We start from the raw sequence: 18,424 nt of genomic DNA, 5'->3' as shown, positions 1-18,424 counted from the left end.
GATTGCTGCGTGTTAGGGCAGCCTCAGGCTCTCCAAGAATCCCAGGATCAGTTAGGTTGGAAAAGACCTCTGGGATCACGGAGTCCAACCTGTGACCGAGCACCATCTGGAGAAGGGGCAGCAGGGCGACGGGGTCGCAGCTATTGCCGGTTTACTTAGTTCTGACACACAGTTAGTGCTTCCCGGGGCAGCTTTGGAGAAGGAACTCAGTTATCCCAGCTGCTGCTTCAGAAAAATCCCAAAGCAGCAAGGCATAGTTTTTCTCTGGCTCACGCTCCTCAGTCATGTGTTGCTAAATACCAAGTAAATGAGCCTGATTCTGCCTTTGGCAGCAGCAAAAAAATCCAGAGTCATGCCAGTTGGGTAGGGAGCATCATTGCACACTCACTCCAGTGTCATTAAGAACAGAGTTTATTTCCATTGTTTATTTCTCTAAATGTACATACGTTCCTCTATTAACACTGCATATATATGCTGACACTGAATATACTTCATTGTAGAAGTATTCACTGCCTTTCATTTCTTCTGCTTTTGACTCTTGTTAGCTGCACTTATCCACACAGTAACTGAAAGTAATCAACTATGCTGCATTATCTATCCTTTGATCAGTGTTTTTACCTTAGTTTGGTAAACAGTTTGAAAATCCCCTAGCAAGCCTGCTGTTTCTGGGACGGGTTTCAACTTGTATGAGCCACTGTATAATGAACGTGCTGAAAATGCAGCTGCGTTCTGGGATGGGCTCATCACAGTGAAGTGGAAGGGGAAGTTTTGAAGAAAATGAAGTAGCACATGTAAGGCCCCTAGAATTTAACAATCTTTAAAGCTATGACAAACAATTGCAGTTGCCTTGTTTGACCTACATTCCCTCATCAATTCTTGACTGAATTAGAACAGGACTTCCTGAACTAATTTATGTTATGAGGTTCTACCAGCTTTTTCCATTGGTGGTTCATTGCATCCTATTTGTCAGCAGAATTTAAGGATTCATTTAGCCTCAGTCTGCTTTGTAGTTTCCTTGACTTGCTTGGAAACCTTGAAGCCCATAAGAAATTTTGAGAGTTCTCAGATGCTGTCAGTTCAGACAATTTGTAAATTCTTACAAATCCTATGATTTTTATATCACAAATTTCTGAACAACAACAGACAGGACCTCTGATTTGGGGTTTTTTTTCTACTACAAATATTTTGAACTGGACCATCAGCCTGGCTGATGATCAGGGTAGTCTGTGCTGGGGGGAATTAAGGGAGGAGAAAACCACACTAGGCTTCAATGCAGAAGGTCTGAGAAAATCCAAGTAAGTTAAAATGCCATTGAAATTCTCTTATAACTAGTTAGACTTCTTAGTAGTGTACTTTGAGTACACTGGTAAGTAGTGACTTCTTTTAGTGTACTTTGCTGCAATTTGATATTTCACCTTCACACCTTACTCTAATTGAAACTGATGTAAGAGGGTGGCTTTTTTTAAAATTACAGTACTGGAAGAGGACCAGTATTGTAGTACTGGTAATAGATACCGGAACAAATATGGCATTTAATAGGTCCCCAATTTAAAGTTAAATTCAGAGGGTTTTGACCTAAAGCTCAACAAAAACTCCACAGGGATTCCCTATACAAACACACAAAATGCACCCTTCATTGAGAGTCCAGGCAGAAAGGAGCGACAGCACAGGAAATTGTTCTTGGAGAACCCTTCTACTTGTCAGTCATAGGCTGCTGCAAACCAGGAAGGTTAACACACCATCTAATTATTTGATGGGATTCATATTCCTTCACAAATGTGATGAATAATGCAAGTGTGTTGAATCAAGCCAGAGGAAAATTGTTCCTTCTCCAGCCTATTATTAACTCCTTGTGGTATAATGTACTTGTAATCCTAGAATGGTTTGGGTTCAAAGGGACCTTAAAGATCATCTAGGTCCAACCCCCTCCCCCCCACACAGGCAGGGGTGCCACCCAACATGAGTTTGTTCTGTGACATTTTAATCTGTGGGTGGATGATATTTGTTTGTGAGCAATTTTAACTGTTACACGTGCTTCTCTTTACATTTGACTTGAAATGAGAGAACGGAAAAGTACCCTTTCCACCTGTTTTTGCCCCCTGATTAATGCAGGTATGTTCCCTACAATGGGTATTTCTCTATACTCTAGCTTTGAAAGGCTATAGTGATGGGGCTTAATCTGAAGAGAGGAGCACATTACTGGGATGTGTTTCCTGATATTCTGGCTTTATTTCCCACTGTTTTTTTCCCATTTTCCTATCACACGTCCATATGTGTCCTTGAGACTATTCAAAACACTTTCCTGTTGCTAAGCCTAGAATATCAGTGCATATCTTTAATTTATGCGTACTGCTTTTATTTTTACTAAATCAGTCTGCATTTTACTTGTGATTTATCTTCAGTCCTCTACAGAGCCCCAATTTAGAAAAAGGGTATTTTGAGCACTGTCCTTTTTTTTTTCTTTTTTTTTTTTTTTTTTAATAGAAATCAGTGTTCAAGCTCAGAACTCCACAGAAATTTAAACAACTTATGCACAGCCCTTTGAAAGCGCCCACCGCTCCCAGATTTTCTGCTGCAGCCAAAGGAGAGTCCAGCTTTCCAACTCCCAATTTCCCAGGGGTTCGGAGGAGTGCTGCTTCCCAGGGCAGCGAGCGGGATGGGGGCCGCGTGCCCTCTGCTGGGAGAGCTTTGTAACGTCAGGCGTTCCTCTGGAAGCGCCGTTGCCGCATTCCATGTCCTGCGCGGTTGGTTACCAACGTGCTTGGGTTGGCATTCCAAAAGAAGTTTCTTTCGGTTGCTCCTGGGAAAACTCATGTTGCAATTTCAGAGCGTTGAAGGTAAATTAATCTGCATCTCGAGGTTACAATTAGGTTTATTAGAGCCTATTTGTCTTTACTCTTCCTTGGTAACAGGAGAGTTCTACGTGAGTAAATATTTCCTTGGGATTTTTGTCACTCTTTGGCTCCTCTTATTTACTGTTACATGTACATCTTATCATGGTTACAAAGGTCTTGTAGTCAAATAAGACACAATTCTGTGGTTGTGTGTAACAAATGAACCTGTTTAATTCCTGTATTGTGACTTATTTAGCTTTCTAATGTTCAGAGGTATGAAGACTTTTTTGTGTGTGTGACAGTGAAATGAGCAATTTATCTAAAAATAAACAGTGAAGTACGTGAAGAATAAGTAAATGAATAATTTGTCTGTCATCCTTCTGTCAGGGAGCTCATTGTGCTTTGCATTTGTGTCTTATAATTTTATATACAGTAGGCTGAAGCACATGACATGTATTTCCAAAAGTGTCAGTATGAGTCTGTGGCAGAGCCTGAAAAAGGAATCAGGAATTTGTGTTCACTGACTCATCCCAAAGGTATAAATGTGCTACTTACAGGAATTTTTGAGGATGTGAAAAAACAAAATAATCGGTGAACAAAGGTTTTTTTCTGTTTCTGGTTACAACACATTGAGCAAAGCTAGTCTGTAACAGGATGGGATGTCTGGAGCTGCTTCTTTGATTTGGCCAGCTCTAAAGGAGCAGTAAGAATATGATCCTGAGGAGCCCTGAGGAGGCTTTTGTTCTGCAAAAGGCCTTGATGCTCTTATATAGGATGGTGATGTACTTAAGCCAGTGGAAAAAGTAACTCTAAAGTTGGTAGTACTGTAACAAATAACTTCCCAGCTGACAATGTCAGATGGTCTCACAGCTAGGAGGAGCTTTCAGACTACAAAATATTTGGACATGCTGTCCTGGGTGCAGATCTAGTAGCTCTTCTGAACCTTGTATAGGCGTGGTTAGAGTTTTTTAGGCTGGATCTTAGTCATTGTGTATGGCTCTCACAATTCACACTTTTTATTTTTTTTTTGCAAGTGTGATAAAGGGCTTTCTCAACACTTATTTCTAGCCTTGAGCAACACTCTGCTACCAATGGATGTGGTATTGTTCTGAAGAACCTGACATTTGTGGCATTAATACTGTTGTGATTTCTTGCATTTTGCCTGTGAATGCAGGCCCTGCTGCCAAGAACTTTCTGACCCTAGAATACTTTTCAGCTGTGTGCCAGTGTAGATATTGGACAGTTTGCCAAGCCAAGGCCAAACTGTTTGAAATTTAATTTATTGGAAGCTTGTTAATTTGTCATGCGTATTATCAAAAAAGTATTGACAGGGTCTGTTCTTCTGTTGCATTCATATGTGAAAGTAATTTTTGTCTTCTATTTTTTGTAGCAGCTAATTCAGCCAGAATTCAAGTGTGAAGGCTTTTCCTAATTTAGAGGAATTTTAAGAACTGGAAAATTATGCTACGTAACTAGCTATATTTGAACACGTCTCTGAATTTACATAATAAATGCCTGACTTTTGCAGTTAGCAGAACTAAAATATGGAGAGGATCAGAACACGATTTGAACACTCTGTCTTACTGCTCTCTCTCATTTCTTTTGTTCAGATATGTTTCTTTTGTTCAGATGTAATGGGAAAAAAAATCTGACTATTTCAGTACTGGAAAGAGCTCAAGACATGGGTTCTGATCCTCACCTCCCTCTGTCTTTAGGTATTATCCTCATTTCACAGATGGACAAAGTGAGGAAAGCAACATGTGACCTTTTTTATTAAAACACTTGGAGATTTGCTAGTGAAAAGCATATGAAAAAGCTACACACTTCTTATACAGTTATGTAGCTTTTCTTTAACATATCCAACTACTTTATCTCAGGCAGACTGAAAAAAGGAAACATAGCTGGGATAATGTACCTGCCTGCAGAGCATTCTGATTAAATTATACACCATAAAATTATACTTGAGTTGGTCATGTAGTAAAAACAATAATAATAATGATAAAAAGAAAAAAGGATGCTGTCTTCAGGAGTTCCCTCAAGAACTACAGGTAATTTGTGGGGTTTTTTGATTCTAATGGCTGTTATTTCTGATATATGGAAAATACTCCCTGGAAGTACATTCGGTTCCTTGTCTTCTTTTGCTGTCCTGCTGTTGGAGAGTTCTGCATTTTAGATTTGACTGGCACACACAGCAAGAGGAAAAATGAGTTTGAAGAATTAGGGTTAGGAGACAAATTTGTTGTGAGCAGCAGTGAACAAACATTACAGTACCCGAGAACAGGCACAGCCTTTGAAGGAAGGTTTAGTAATTTCAAGTAGATTTCCACAGCTGCCTATTAGTAAAACCGCTGTAACAAGTGTGCAGTGGAGGGGGAATGTGGGTAAATAGAACTTGCCATACTCTAGTTTGGGCTGTGTATAAATTATCCTCTTCATACAGCACCATCTGGGTAAGCAAAAGGATACGTTTAATTCCTTTTTCATTTTACTGTGCCACCGATTGCTTCCCGTGGAATCAATTAGACCTGCCGTTTATGAGAGGAGCGCACTCATTTCCTTGAGGTAGCTCAATTCCTGTCCGTGTTGCCCAAGTCCTTGACCCCGGTGTTTGGAAAGCAGGTGAAGTGCCCCGCGAGAACGGCGGCGCGGTGCTGGCGAGGGGCAGTGCGGCAGCCGAGCACTAGATGCCACTCTGAGGCCGCAGTAGGAGCTTTGCTCTCTGCAGCATCCAAGCGGAGAAGGCTTGGAGCGACAGCTCCCGGAAAGCCCCGGGTGGGAGGCAGACAAGACGAGCTCCTTGCATACCCCTCCGATGACGCTGGGAGAACAAACAGCGAAAAGGTGAATCAGGGGCCACCGGTAGTGCATTCAGGCCCCACGTGAGTCAGGGCCAACAGCAGGTGCTTCGGATGGGAACTGAACCTCCAGAGTTAGCAAATAATCTCCCGGCTTCAACGGCTTTGTGCACAGGTGTCCCCACTTCTGACCTATTAGCCAGATGGGCTCAGAAGGAAGGAGGAAGAGCAAGGTGAAAGGGCAGTTGTAGCTCACTGGATGGGATTTCATGAGAGTTTAATCATGATCTGAAGACCCGTGGTTCTTACAGTATTTCTGCTGGTATGGTCGCTCTGCAGGTACGTCTGTAAAGGTCTGTCATCGATAGAAATACAGTTAACAACCCCCTCCTTCATCATCCCCATACATGTCCTAAATATTGCAGCATTTGGCTGAGAACCAGGCATCAAAACTGTCTATAATCTGACTAAACTAATAATGGGCATGAGTCACAAACCTCAGTGTGGGTTTGTGCAGTAGTATCTCAAGAAAGGTTTGGCTTGTTGTCAAGATAAAGGCTAGTTGTACAGTTTGGATTCAGATCAAGGCTGAAATGTGGAACGAAGTTTTGATGGGGCAGCATCTTTTCTGGGAAGTGAGTTTGCTTTACTGAACAATTTGAAAGTGAACACTTTCTGTGAATGACCCATGCTATACATCTTCTAAAAAATACTCCCAGTTCATGCAATGTACCATTAGCAACACAAACACATTGCTTCAAATTACTGAAGAAGCTGTGAAGTACTGAAGGGGTAGTGAAAGCATATATATATGCTATATATATATATATATATATATATATGTATATATATTTCCTTTTGTATGGAAGGATTTACCAATGCAACAGCATACTTTTGAGTTAACTGTATGGCTTGTAGTCCTCAGCCTTGAAGATGAATACATGTCAATCTGTAGGAAACAGGAAGAGATGAATCCTGGTAAAAATCCTAGTCACTGATGCGTATTATTTCTCTTCAATTACTTGGTATTCCACATAATCAGGAATAGTGTGCAATGCATTGCTAAGTGAGTTATGTTGGTCTCAAATAGCAGGCTTACAGAGAAAATAAGATTTTCACTGCTATTAGCTACAGGAGATTTTTAGGTGGAAATGGTGGAGGTACATGTCTCACAGCTGAGTTTTTTTGAGTGCCAAATTCCTGGGGAAACTAGCATTGCTTTGGTGGCCTATAGTCCTGTGCAACTCTCCCATGTGAACTGTGATTAGATCCAAACCTGTTGGGGTAGAAGTTTGTGTGTGTGAATTTGACCTTAACAGAGTTAAGTACTCAAAAATAACTGCTCTTGGCAAAGTGCAAGTATAATGCCTTGTCTGGCTGGTTTATTCTCTGTACCATTGGTCTATCTAATAGATAGATACCTGTTACAGTAAATATCTGTTTAAGTTAGCTCAAATGGTAGAGCGTTCTATTTTTGGTGCTGGAGTTCCTGTATTTGCTTCTTTTTGTCCAGTTTAAACATCTGTTTCATTGGGATCATAAACCCTACTAGTGAAACAGTCAACATGCCCTCAAAATCTAGTGGTGCTTGAGTAGCCAGTTTCTAGTAAAACATGTCAGAAAGAAACATTCTGTCTTTCCTGACACCATTTTCCTTCTGAAAAAATTACCTTCTGGCAGAGTGATTGTTCAGTAATGTATGGAAAGCCTGTATGTATTTCTTTTGTGTATCTGTGAGTATGTGAAGGTATATTGTCCTGTGGTTGTCTAAGCCCACTGAGTAATCCATCTGGGGTCCCTTAGGTGTGTGAGCTAAAGCCTGGATACTTATGTAAGGCAGGATGTTGGGTCAGATTTTGTTTTCCATAACTTGAATTTAAATGTAGAAGTTACTACTTTGAAGTAGAGCATTCTCAGGTATTAAGGAAGGAGTTTGGTCTTTTGTAGTTAAATTACACAGACATTGCAGACACACACACTTTTATCCATGAAGCCACCCAAGTCCTAACGTGGAATTTCAAGGTTTTCTGTCGGCAACATCCATCTTCTGTGGCCTTCCTCATATTAGCATTGATCTACAGGGGAAATAGAGAACACGGCTGTGTTATTATATACCCGACTGCAATTTCTGTTCCAGTGATTGAGTGTACATACAGAATTTTTGAAACATGGCCATTCTAACTTATTTTGTCTTCCTGTCAATAGCATGGCACTTGTCCAAATTATGGATCAATATCAGCTGATCTTTTTATGTTAAACTGTAATGAAGTTGCCTCTCTTAATGGAGACGTGATCTTGCTTCAGGCAATGCTTTTAACTGAGAACTTTTGGAATGGAAATGGGGGAGAGGGGAAACAGAAGCGGAGGAATGAGCAAAAGCCAGAGTGGAGAATAACAGCATTCCTTCCTCTTTTTGAAAGAAGTAGGAGTGGGGTAAGCGGGGAACTCAGATATGAAGAGAGCCAGCTTGTTAGGACTTTTACTAGTATGGGTAAGAACTGTTAGCCTTTACTTTCTTTGAAGTACTGTCAAAAAGCCAGTGGTGTACACTAGGGGTGAGAGCCTGGCTCTCTTGAAATTTCATGTAACATTACCTTTAATTTGTGTTTTATTTTCTGTTCTTTTTTTTCTATTTCACTCTGTTTCATAAAGTTTGTGAAATCAAATAGTTGAAAGAACAGAGGAAAAATGGGATGAGGCAAGGAATGGGGAATGAGAGATGTAAAAAGGGATGTTAGGTCAGCCATTCTTTCCCTTGAGGGCAGGATGGGATCATCTCTACAGTGACTTCTCTGGGTCTATATCTAGCTCTAAAGAGTTTCAGGGTATCAGTGTTGTGTGTGAGCTGTACACAGAGTAGCTGAAGGACTATCATTTCATAGGCATTCACTGGAAACTCTTTTACTTTATTCTTATTTCACTTTCTAGGACAAAACGTAGAGGGGAACTTTTTCAATCCCTTTTATAGGGTAAAAGTTCTGTGGAAGAAAGAGATGTTGTGTCAGGCTTTTGGAAAAAGAGTCTGTGGGGGACTGTACTAAGTGTATTTGGTAGGGGAAAATGGTGAAGAAGGGATCCTGGTGGGTTTGGAACTGATAGTCAGTGGCTGAAGTTACCAGACACTTTCTAAGAGCAAAGTGATGCTGGTATTTTGGAGGGGTCTTCTGTGAACCATTTAAGTTTCTTTTGTGGCTTCTCCCACAATTGTCTCTGAGCCACTCTGTCACAGCTCAGTTTTGATTGCTATGAATATGTGCAAGCTGGAGAATCCAGAAATGCTTCTGATTCCAATTGTCTTGTTTGTGTCTCTGTCCCATATGGGAAGGGAGGCAAGAGGCCTGAGTATATACCAGTTCCTCTTAGTTTCTCTGCAGTGGCAGGTGGGCCATCAATAGGGAGGGAGCTGTTGGACACACCAGTTTCTACCTTCTCTTCCTCTTGATCTTTTTCAGCCCTACAAAGCAGGGTAGGAAAAATAGCAAAACATCAAAATGCATCCATACGTGTATATTACTTTTTATCTGCAAAGGTCTTCTCTAATATTTTTGCTTTCATTATCTCACCCTCTTCAGTCAGAAGGATGTTTCACTGCTGTTTTGTCTTGGCACTTACCCAAATTGTTTGGTGAACTGTATGAAAGCAGTATTAGAAAAAAATTTCTCAACCATCTTATACCCTAATGCATAGATGGGAACAGTGTTTGCAATTAAAAAAGAGGGGATCTTTGCATGAAAATAATTCTTAAATTGCAGTTATCCAACAGATCTTCTTAACTGAGGGTATTTTGTAGGAGGCCTAAACTGTTTTGCTTTTATGAGAGATTTACATTCAACCTGTTCTTCATTCTCTCAATCTCTTTTTTTCATATAATGCTTTTCCACTGTTTCTGCTCTCTTTCTTTTCCCTCCTCTTTTTCTTTTTTTGTTGTTGTTGATTTGTTTGTTTCCCTGGCTCCCTCTCCCCAACATCAGCAGACTATATAATTTTATAAATATTTTGGATTCAGGAAGCTCAGTATGTTTGTTTTTCTAAATCTTATTGTTGTTATTATTATTCTTAGGGTTACTTTATGGAAGCATCTAGAACGATATATACAAACACAGTGTTGGATTTGAGAAGCACATGACAAGACCTTCATAAGAATTGAAAATGATTGGGTAGGGCTGATAAACTGAGATAAGTAAGGGAAATTAAGGAACTAAGCAAATGGTTTATTTACTGTCAAAGAGCTGAGTTGGAAACTGAATTTATATTGCACAGTCTCATGTAGGTACCTTTAATGACAAGGATATGCCTTTCCTTCTCGGAGCCTTAAGCAAAGAATACCTAAGCAAGACCTCTCTGGTTTAGGATAATGCTAGAGTGAATAATGAAGAAGTTGAGACTATAATAGTGAAGATGTTTTTGAAATGTCAGTCTTTGGTATCCAGTTCAGTTTTAGTCTTCTACACTCCAAGGTCCCTATGATTCAGTTGGTGAATTTGTACACCTTTTTGGTCCCTCTACATACAAGATTGGCTAATTATAACTTTGGGGGCATCTTTACGGTAGTTTTGTGCCTCCAAGCCTACAATATCTGAGTATCTCAAGAAACATTCATGGTTTTCAAAGCCTTGGAAAGCGAGGGACAGTGTTATTTCACTTGTGCTGAGGCAAAAGACAGTAATGATATTTGGGGAGTGGTATAATTATGGTAAATCTGAATGAAAAACACTCTTCTTGTTCTTTGGAAAAACTTCAAATTCTGAGAAATTGTTCCTTGTAGTGGATGAAAAATTAAAATTATGATAACTTTTTATTAACTACAATGAGAGAAAACCTCCGGCATTAGTTTGGATCTGTGAATTTAAGATTTTGATGATCTTAAACTGTCAAAAGGAAATGACTAGCTTCTTTTTAAAAAAACAGCTTAGTATTGGGAACAGTGTTAAATATGAAAACTGGATTTTTTCATACAATAATGTTTTAATTAGTGTAGTTTGTCAAAAGTGGTTGATCTCTGAGAAAAAAAGTTTTGCTGAATCTACATTTTCAGCCTGAAAAACATGTCAAAAAATCCAAGTAGCTATAGTTCCTGGCAAAGAAAATAGAGGGAAGCCACAGCTTTTTGTGGATAGGTCTTTCACAACCTATATCACAGCTTTAATCACTTTAGTAATGTAGGGGGGAAAAAAGAAGAGTCATACATAGCTTTTCAAAGAGTTTGATAACCTGTTGGTGTAAATCACCAAAGCTGCACTGACGTCAGTGAAGTCTGTCTGGCAATCTGCTCCTAACTGTGCCACCAAGCTATAGGTTTTTTCTGAAACAAAAAAAGCACAGATATTATGTATAAGTTAATAGGCTGTACTGACAGGAGATGATATTGTCCTCGAGCCTGTGAAGGAAGGTGAGAGAGGCAAGAAGCAAAGCTGGGAGATACACAAAAAGAAAAATGAAACCAACCTAAAACTCCACCCCAAACCCAGCAAAGAAGTTACTTGCCCTTACTGCTACAATCTTGTTTTTGGAGACCCAACATCAGTTACGAAGCAGATGCTGGCAATGCTCCTGCTCAGCAGGAGACTATAAACATGTCCCGGGATCCCACGGTTTATGTGACTATTTACACAAGCACAAAGTAAATGGAAGTGGTTATCCCTGCTAGCTGGGACTCGTGGGTACGTGGGCTCCATTTGCTTTGCTTCAGTGTCAGGGGCAGCAGGGTAGGAGTGAGCAAAGCTTAGAAAATTCAGCCCAACAAAAATGAGGTAGATTATTGGATTTTGAAGTAGGATATTTTCAGTAGCTGATCTGTTGGTTTTGCTTGCAGCACCAAAAAAGGTGGAGGATATGGAGCAAGTGGGAGGATAATTCTGTTAGTTTAAAACCAGTATTTTTTTTCTTAGGCCTGAAATACTTGCATTTAGTGTGGTTTTTTTTTGTAGAAAAAAAATAGTAAAATTGAACTAAATTTTAAGAAAGCATTACATATTTGAGTTTTAAGGGGTATACATTTCATATTCAGCATATCAAACTGAATGATCTGGACTTTCAGAAAGCTTGCCTAGGCTGAAATAGCTAAACAATTCTGAAAGAGATTTGCAGTCAATGTAAATCTGCATTTTAAAAACTTGCTCAATCATTCCACCTTAGACAAACAAATCTTTGTTTTACATCATCTACATTCTTATTTCTGAACTGTTTCATACGCAGAATACTTGTAAGCATGGGCCATTATGCACAGACTGTTGAATAAAGACAGATTGTGAAACTGGAAAGGGGAAATTTAGTTGTAGCCTAACTTTACTGATAGTAAGAGAGTTACACCACCAAGGAATTTGGCCCATTGCTTTGGAAATTAGAAGTCAGACTTAATAGTGGGTGTAAAAAGAAGAGGGGCAGTCATGACTGTTGAAACATTATGTGGGAGAATTGTGTACATTACAAGGGAATATGATAGAACTGTACGTGATAGAACTGTAGTTCAGGGACTTGTCTGTCTTCTATAGGCAAACAGGTTACCATAGCTGGTTTAAACCTATCCTTGGCAAAATTTAGTTGATTCCACTGAATTTAAACCAGGGATTAATTTAATCTTCAGTTTTCATAGTCCTCAAGCCCAGAAGGACTATTAGTTTGTATACTGTGGCCTGCCACAGGCTGCAGAATTCCACCCAGTTATTCAGCATCAAACCTAGTAACTGGTATGTTTTGAAAAAAGGCATCTTTCTGCAGTGAAATTTCAAGGAACAGAGGAACTGCTGTTGAACATTTGCTGGGGTGATCAGTTGTTCTTTTTCTAGAACAAGGCTGAGACTTTGGTTCTGTTCCTAATTCTCTGTCAGTCAGACTTCTTCTCCATGCTCTAATTTCCCTGCCTATAACTTGGATATAGGATATTTAATCTCATCTGGAAATAAAGTTAAATTCCACAGCAGAAAACTGATAAAAGTGAGTAAAACATCACTGTGATTGTAGTCTGCTCTCTCCTGTATCCCCTTTGTTCTTCTCCATTTCTCCTTTTGCTTTTCCCATCCATAGATCTCTGATACTTTTACTGAATGCAGTAAATGATGAGCTGACCTTCTACTGCCTTCTAATTGTACCTACTAAAATTTTGTCTATTTTTTTAAAGAAAAATAAAAATTAAACCAATTTTCTGTAAAATTGCATGCATTTGAACAGAGAAAATACTAAGATAGCCTTTCATTTGTTCATAAAACAGCACTTTGAGAGCCTGTGCTGTTGCTGTTATTTACAAAGCTGTGTAATGAGATGGGAGGTTCACAAGTTGGGTTTTTTTTGTTGTTTCCTGTCACATTTCAGCTTTCTTTTAGTAATTACTGTAGCAAATTTGTCTGCTGAGGATCTCATAGTTGTGTCATTCCAACCCCTGGGATATTCATGCCATGCTGAAGTTGGAATTCTGATTTTTTTATCTCAAAACACGTGGTTTCAAGTGCCCAGAGGCAGTGGTATACAGGGCTTGTGTTATGTTTCTACTCAGGAGAAACTGTCCTGCAACCCAGGGACTTGGTTCTGGATTGTCTCCTCTTTCAAGCTGAACATCTGTAGCTCTCTATGCAAGTATAAAAGAGAACTGACTGATGTTTTCCTTGTTTCTAAGTTTTCAGGAGAGGGACTGGCAGCTGGAATCTTTGTAAAGAAAGGACTCATAACCAAATTGACCAATGGGACATAGCACTTCATTAGAGTTCAATATTATTATAGTGACAGGTACCTTAGGAGTGAGATCTAAAGATTAGATTATGCAGCAAATGGAAGCCCCAGTTTTCCAAGTGTGACATCACTGACAGGAAAAGCTCAGGAAGAGGGTGCAACCTCTCTGCTTATCTTGGTTTAGCATTTTATTAGATGGTAGGATCAGTCTGGTCCCTATTGTTTCCACAAACAATATGAGGCTCTTGTCTACAGTCTGCTTTAGGAAGGGTTGGCCCCTCTCAAGGCCTACCAACAAGGGCTCTGTAGCTGCTCTTCTTCCCTTGTTATTTGCCAACTGAGTGATACTACAATCACTGTTGTCTTTGCCTCTGTAGGCTATAGGGATTGGTAACAGTTGCTATTTTCCCAACACCTTTTTGGTGCTTTTCCTGATCTCTCTTCAGCTTATACTCCTAGATCCCTTTCTCCTGTTCCTGGTTGTTTGAAAGGTTTGGTCCTGGGAGCTCGTCCTGCCTCTCCATCACTCCCCTTTCCTGGTGCTGCCCCGTTGCAGCCTTGGTCCCTGGGGGCTTGTGTGTCCTGCCTCACCAGCGTTTGCCTTGCCTGGTGCAGCATTCAAGCGACACCTTAATAAAAAGCTTTCCTCCCTTATCTCCTCTCTGCTGCTGTGCCACTGGGCTGGGGATCGGGTTCCCATCTCTTTCACACGCACACCTGGTCATAAAACACTGGGTTTGTTTTTAACCTCAAACCAGGGAGCTTTAATTAAAGAGACAGTGACCTCTTTTATGAGTTTGCTCGCATAGGGTTTCAGGGCTATTGTCACATACAGCTCACATAACAGAGCACCATTGCACAAAGCTCCATTTACACATCCTTCCCCGGCTTTTTTCCTCTCCTCTTTTTGTTTTCCAAACGCAGAAGGAGGTTGTTTTCTTGTTTACCCCTAGGCAAAGTTGTTTCTCATGTTAGTAGCCTATGGCTAACAGTCTCTTTGAAGAGAACCTACCTTTCTTACTAACAACACATAGATGTCATTAGACTTGGAGAAATGTTATTTTTTAATCTACGTAGGAAATAATCTCCCTCACCTTAAATTTGCTGGATATGAATGACTAGCTAAAATGGATCTTGTCCTCTGTTCTGTTCTTCTTAGCTAGTTCTCATACCTGTATAGTGGAATTTGTGTGGTTTTTAGGACAAATACTTTTTTATTATTCACTGTTGTATTTACCTGTATTCATTAATTTTCAGGTGCAATAAGTAGTCAACAGCAACAAATAGAATTTTTTATTTTCAAGAATGATAAACGCAGGGACAGGCACTAGAACTTGTCCACAATTTTACACAGAATAGTTTACATGTAATTGAAAGAAAAATTTTCACAAATACAGCCGTGTGTTCCCATGCACTTGTATTCAAAGATACACAAACAGGAAGACACACAGAAGTGTGTACACAGACCAGAACTTATTTGAGGTATGCAGACTTCTGAAAAAGGCACTCATGCACAGAAAACAGACAGCTGGGACACAGATACAAGCAACCACATAATTGGCAGAATACAGAAGCACACACAGAGGACGTGGACACACAGAAGAAAAAAATAATATATGTGGAAGAGTGTTGTTGCCCTCAGTATACACCTTGTATGTAGACCTTCAGAAACAAGTACAAGGACAAGCCTGCAGGAAAACATGTATGTAGAAACTTATGCCCAGAAACTCTGTAAGTAATGTATAAGTTACTGTGGACAGGTCCTGGGACTCTAACTGTTCAGGTGCTGGAACTCTCACGGAATTGTGTAAGGTTTTTGCTTTCAGTGGTGTTACTTTCAGGAAAAGCTCACTAATATGAAAAAATATTACATGGTTTAGCTGTGAACATTGTAGATATGAGAACACATGCCCTGACATGTACAGATAGGTAGATACATATTGATGCAGATAATTTTTTTTTTTACTTAATATATTAATACAGATTTGCCTAGATACAAATGTACCACACACAGACCCTTAGACACACACAGATATACCCATGTCTATGTTCATTGAGAGAGACTCACTCAATATCTGTGTATGTGTGTGTTGGGAGAGGGTCATAACCTCCTCCATTCTTCTCCTGAAGGGGTTTGGATAATGAAGGGAAAAGAAATGAGGCCTGGGGCTAATTTGTAGTGGCATTTCCTGGCCTCTCTTATGCCAATGAAGCTCCGTTTCATCTTTAGCCTTATCAATTCTGCAGTCATGTGGCTTTCCGCTTGGACGCCTCTGTCTCTTCACCCTCCTCCCCAATCTCCGATGCTAATGGAAACTTCGTTAATGCCATTAATCTGCTGACCAGGACAAGTCAAAAACATATCCACACAATCTGAGCCAGGGCTGCAAGCGTCCTGGGGCTGCCAAACAGAGGCACCCCCTGTGTTCATTGCATTCCTGAAGGAACTTCATATTGATTTATTTCTTTCTTTCCTTCTCTGCTTTATTCCTTGACAACATTGCATCCTTCAGAACAGGCATCAAGTAGATGGCCTTTTCTTCCTCATCCCTCACCATGATATTTCTGCAAGAATCCTTTCCCCAGTTGTAGCGCTAGTGCCTTATTTCAGTGCCCCCTCAGGACAGCCTTTTTGTTCTAATGCTGTCTTTGGTGACCAACTTGTTATTCCTCTTGCATAACACAATTTCATAACTACCCAAATGTTATGTGAATCTGCCTGGGCTGGTCTAAAATAAAAAGCATTCCACTCTACCTTGGTATTAGCAAGTCTGTCATTAGCCAACCACTGTTATTGTTATTATTGTTCTAGTGGCAGTTGCCATTAGTTCTGTTCTTGAAGGGCTGTGCTGTTGGGGTGCCCTGTCCTCTGAAATGTTCTCAGGTCCCCAAAATCACTTTTGAGGAGTGAGGACATAGCATTGCTTTGCATTTTACAAGTAGACCAGTTTTTGCAATGCTTCACCAGTGTCTTCTATCACAATCGAGTGTCATTTTTGGTGACGTACCATTCTCTTAGCTATGACTTCAACTTTCCCTGCCCGTGTAGCACACCTGCAGAAACCTGAAGCTCTGAGCAATGACTCACTGTCTCCTTATTTCATAGCATTGTCCAGCGGCTGAGCATGTGGAAGTTCCACGTGTTGGGATTATGCTGGCTGAGGTTTCACTGAGAAGAGAAAATAGACTCTGTTTGATACTTGTTTTAGGAAAAATTTCTGTGATAATCAGAGTTCATAGCTAGCTCTTGAGAATGTCAGGATGTTGAGTGATCTGTATTTGATCTAGGAATCTTTATATACGTAAATGAAATAGTGACAGTGGAGGAGGAAAAGACAGCTAAGAAAGGCATGCTGTCGGAGTTGTGACATATGGATATGTTTAGAAAAAAAGCATCAAATTGATGAAAACAAGGAGAGAAGTTGGCAGTTCAGCATGAACTTTGATGATGTCAGGCTAAATCTGGAATGATATTGGCTATGACAGAAGGCTGAGCCTTAGTTGCCACCTTCACACAGACATCACAGTAAAAAGGGATTGTTTTACAAGGAGAGAAGACAAAGAAGTTTTAAGTTCTTCAGTGCTGGCAGGGGTTGAAGTCAAAAGTTCATCCTCATGTAGTTTTGGGTACAGAGAATGCAAGTCATTTTCCACCAACCAGGAGATGCTCCACTGAGCAGAGCATCTTCCTTCTCCAGCCAGTTCTGGGATGAGATATCCTTTTAAATCTTTAGGGTTTATGAACCCATTGCACTGTCTGATGTAGAAGGATTCATGCTGATTGGTACCATGCTTATTTTTTGAGAATCACTGAATGAGAGGGGAGGGGGAAAAAGGTAGAGATTGTGTTATATCTTGGTATAAAGGAAAAAAGGAAGCTACAATACTCAGTGCCCTAAAATTCCTATTTAGATGAGTGGGACAGTATCTGTAAACCTAAGACCAGCATCTAATGGGACACTTTCAAAGCTTCAATGAAAGCAGAGAACTAAAAAATCAAATACTTGTAGCCTTAACAAGTGACAGGACAGTTAACAGCTCGTACAAGACCACTCATTTTGGTTCAGCTGTTAAATTTGCTTCCTCTTCTTCATATCCTGTTACTTGGGATTTGAAATTGAAAAGTTGGGGGAGACAAATGAAGTGCTTATAGTGAAGTCTAGTGTCCTGGGAGATGCTGGTAGGAGATTTTTAGCATGTTTTCCCTGAACGTGCCTTAAGGAAGCTACTGGTACTTGGGTGAATTTATCTGGCATAACACACAATACCACATAACAATAATACACAGCCTTTGATGTTGCAGTGTGCTAATAGTGGAGTCTGTTCCATGTGCGTGGAAGGGATGATTGTGACACATGGTCCTGTACAAAAAAAAAGGAAAAAGATCTTCAAGTGAGCAAGTAGTTTGTGCACACCTTAATACAGAAGCAGAAACACCAGGAAACCCAGCCCTATCCAAGGATAACATTGTCCTGCCCGGCAATCTTAGCAAGTTGTTTAACCTCTTCATTTGTCTAGACTTTTCCTGTTTATTCCACTCTTATCACAAACTTCTTGAGAAAGAAGTGTTTCTTCCTATGTATGCATCCAGCTAGAGAGTTGGTCCTCATCTTGGCTAAAGTCTCTCTACAGTAATATAACACCCTATGCCTTCCTTCCATATAGCAAGAATTGTGCATTAGACTGAGAAGTAAAAGGTGCTTTGGGCTTCTGACTGATGCCAAGAAATAAATCAATTCAGCAAAGCCTGCATTAGCTACCTTGGGTACTGGGAGCATCCCAGCTGTGGCAGCATAGAGCCTATCGAGGTTAAATTTGGATCATGTCATGATGCAGCCTTCATGCTGGGAAAGAAGTTTAAAATGTCAGTGCTGTATGTCTTTGGAAAATTTCTGTTTGAATGCCACTGCTATACAAAAACTGCTGCTGCCTACTGCTGCTGCTGTGGTTGGTATCCTCTGATCCATCTTTTGCTCGGTCTTTTCTAACTGCTAGCCTCATAGGAGCTGTCATACTGCTATGCACATTCTGCCCAGCATCCATTTTGTCATGGAAAATGTTCCAAAAGTGGTGGTGAAAGCAGTTTTTCAATGAAACAGTATTTTGATGCAATTGCGACACTCTAAGTATGTA

General features: G+C 40.1%; 1 long non-coding RNA gene across 1 annotated transcript; it reads right to left on the bottom strand.

The window, feature by feature from the left end:
* Positions 1–10,881: 10,881 nt before the first annotated feature.
* LOC127476818 (uncharacterized) lies at positions 10,882–17,596 on the bottom strand. The gene is made up of 4 exons (XR_007906735.1): positions 17,560–17,596; positions 16,380–16,460; positions 14,386–14,463; positions 10,882–10,931 (listed from the first exon to the last, which is right to left on the bottom strand). It is a non-coding gene; the product is annotated as an uncharacterized LOC127476818 (long non-coding RNA).
* Between the last annotated feature and the right edge of the window lie 828 nt (positions 17,597–18,424).

This window comes from Manacus candei, unplaced genomic scaffold (assembly GCF_025592945.1).
Source record: "Manacus candei isolate 608988 ecotype Guabito, Panama unplaced genomic scaffold, ASM2559294v1 h1tg000050l, whole genome shotgun sequence".
Lineage (NCBI taxonomy): Eukaryota > Metazoa > Chordata > Aves > Passeriformes > Pipridae > Manacus > Manacus candei.
This window is presented reverse-complemented; position numbering and strand designations above follow the sequence as displayed.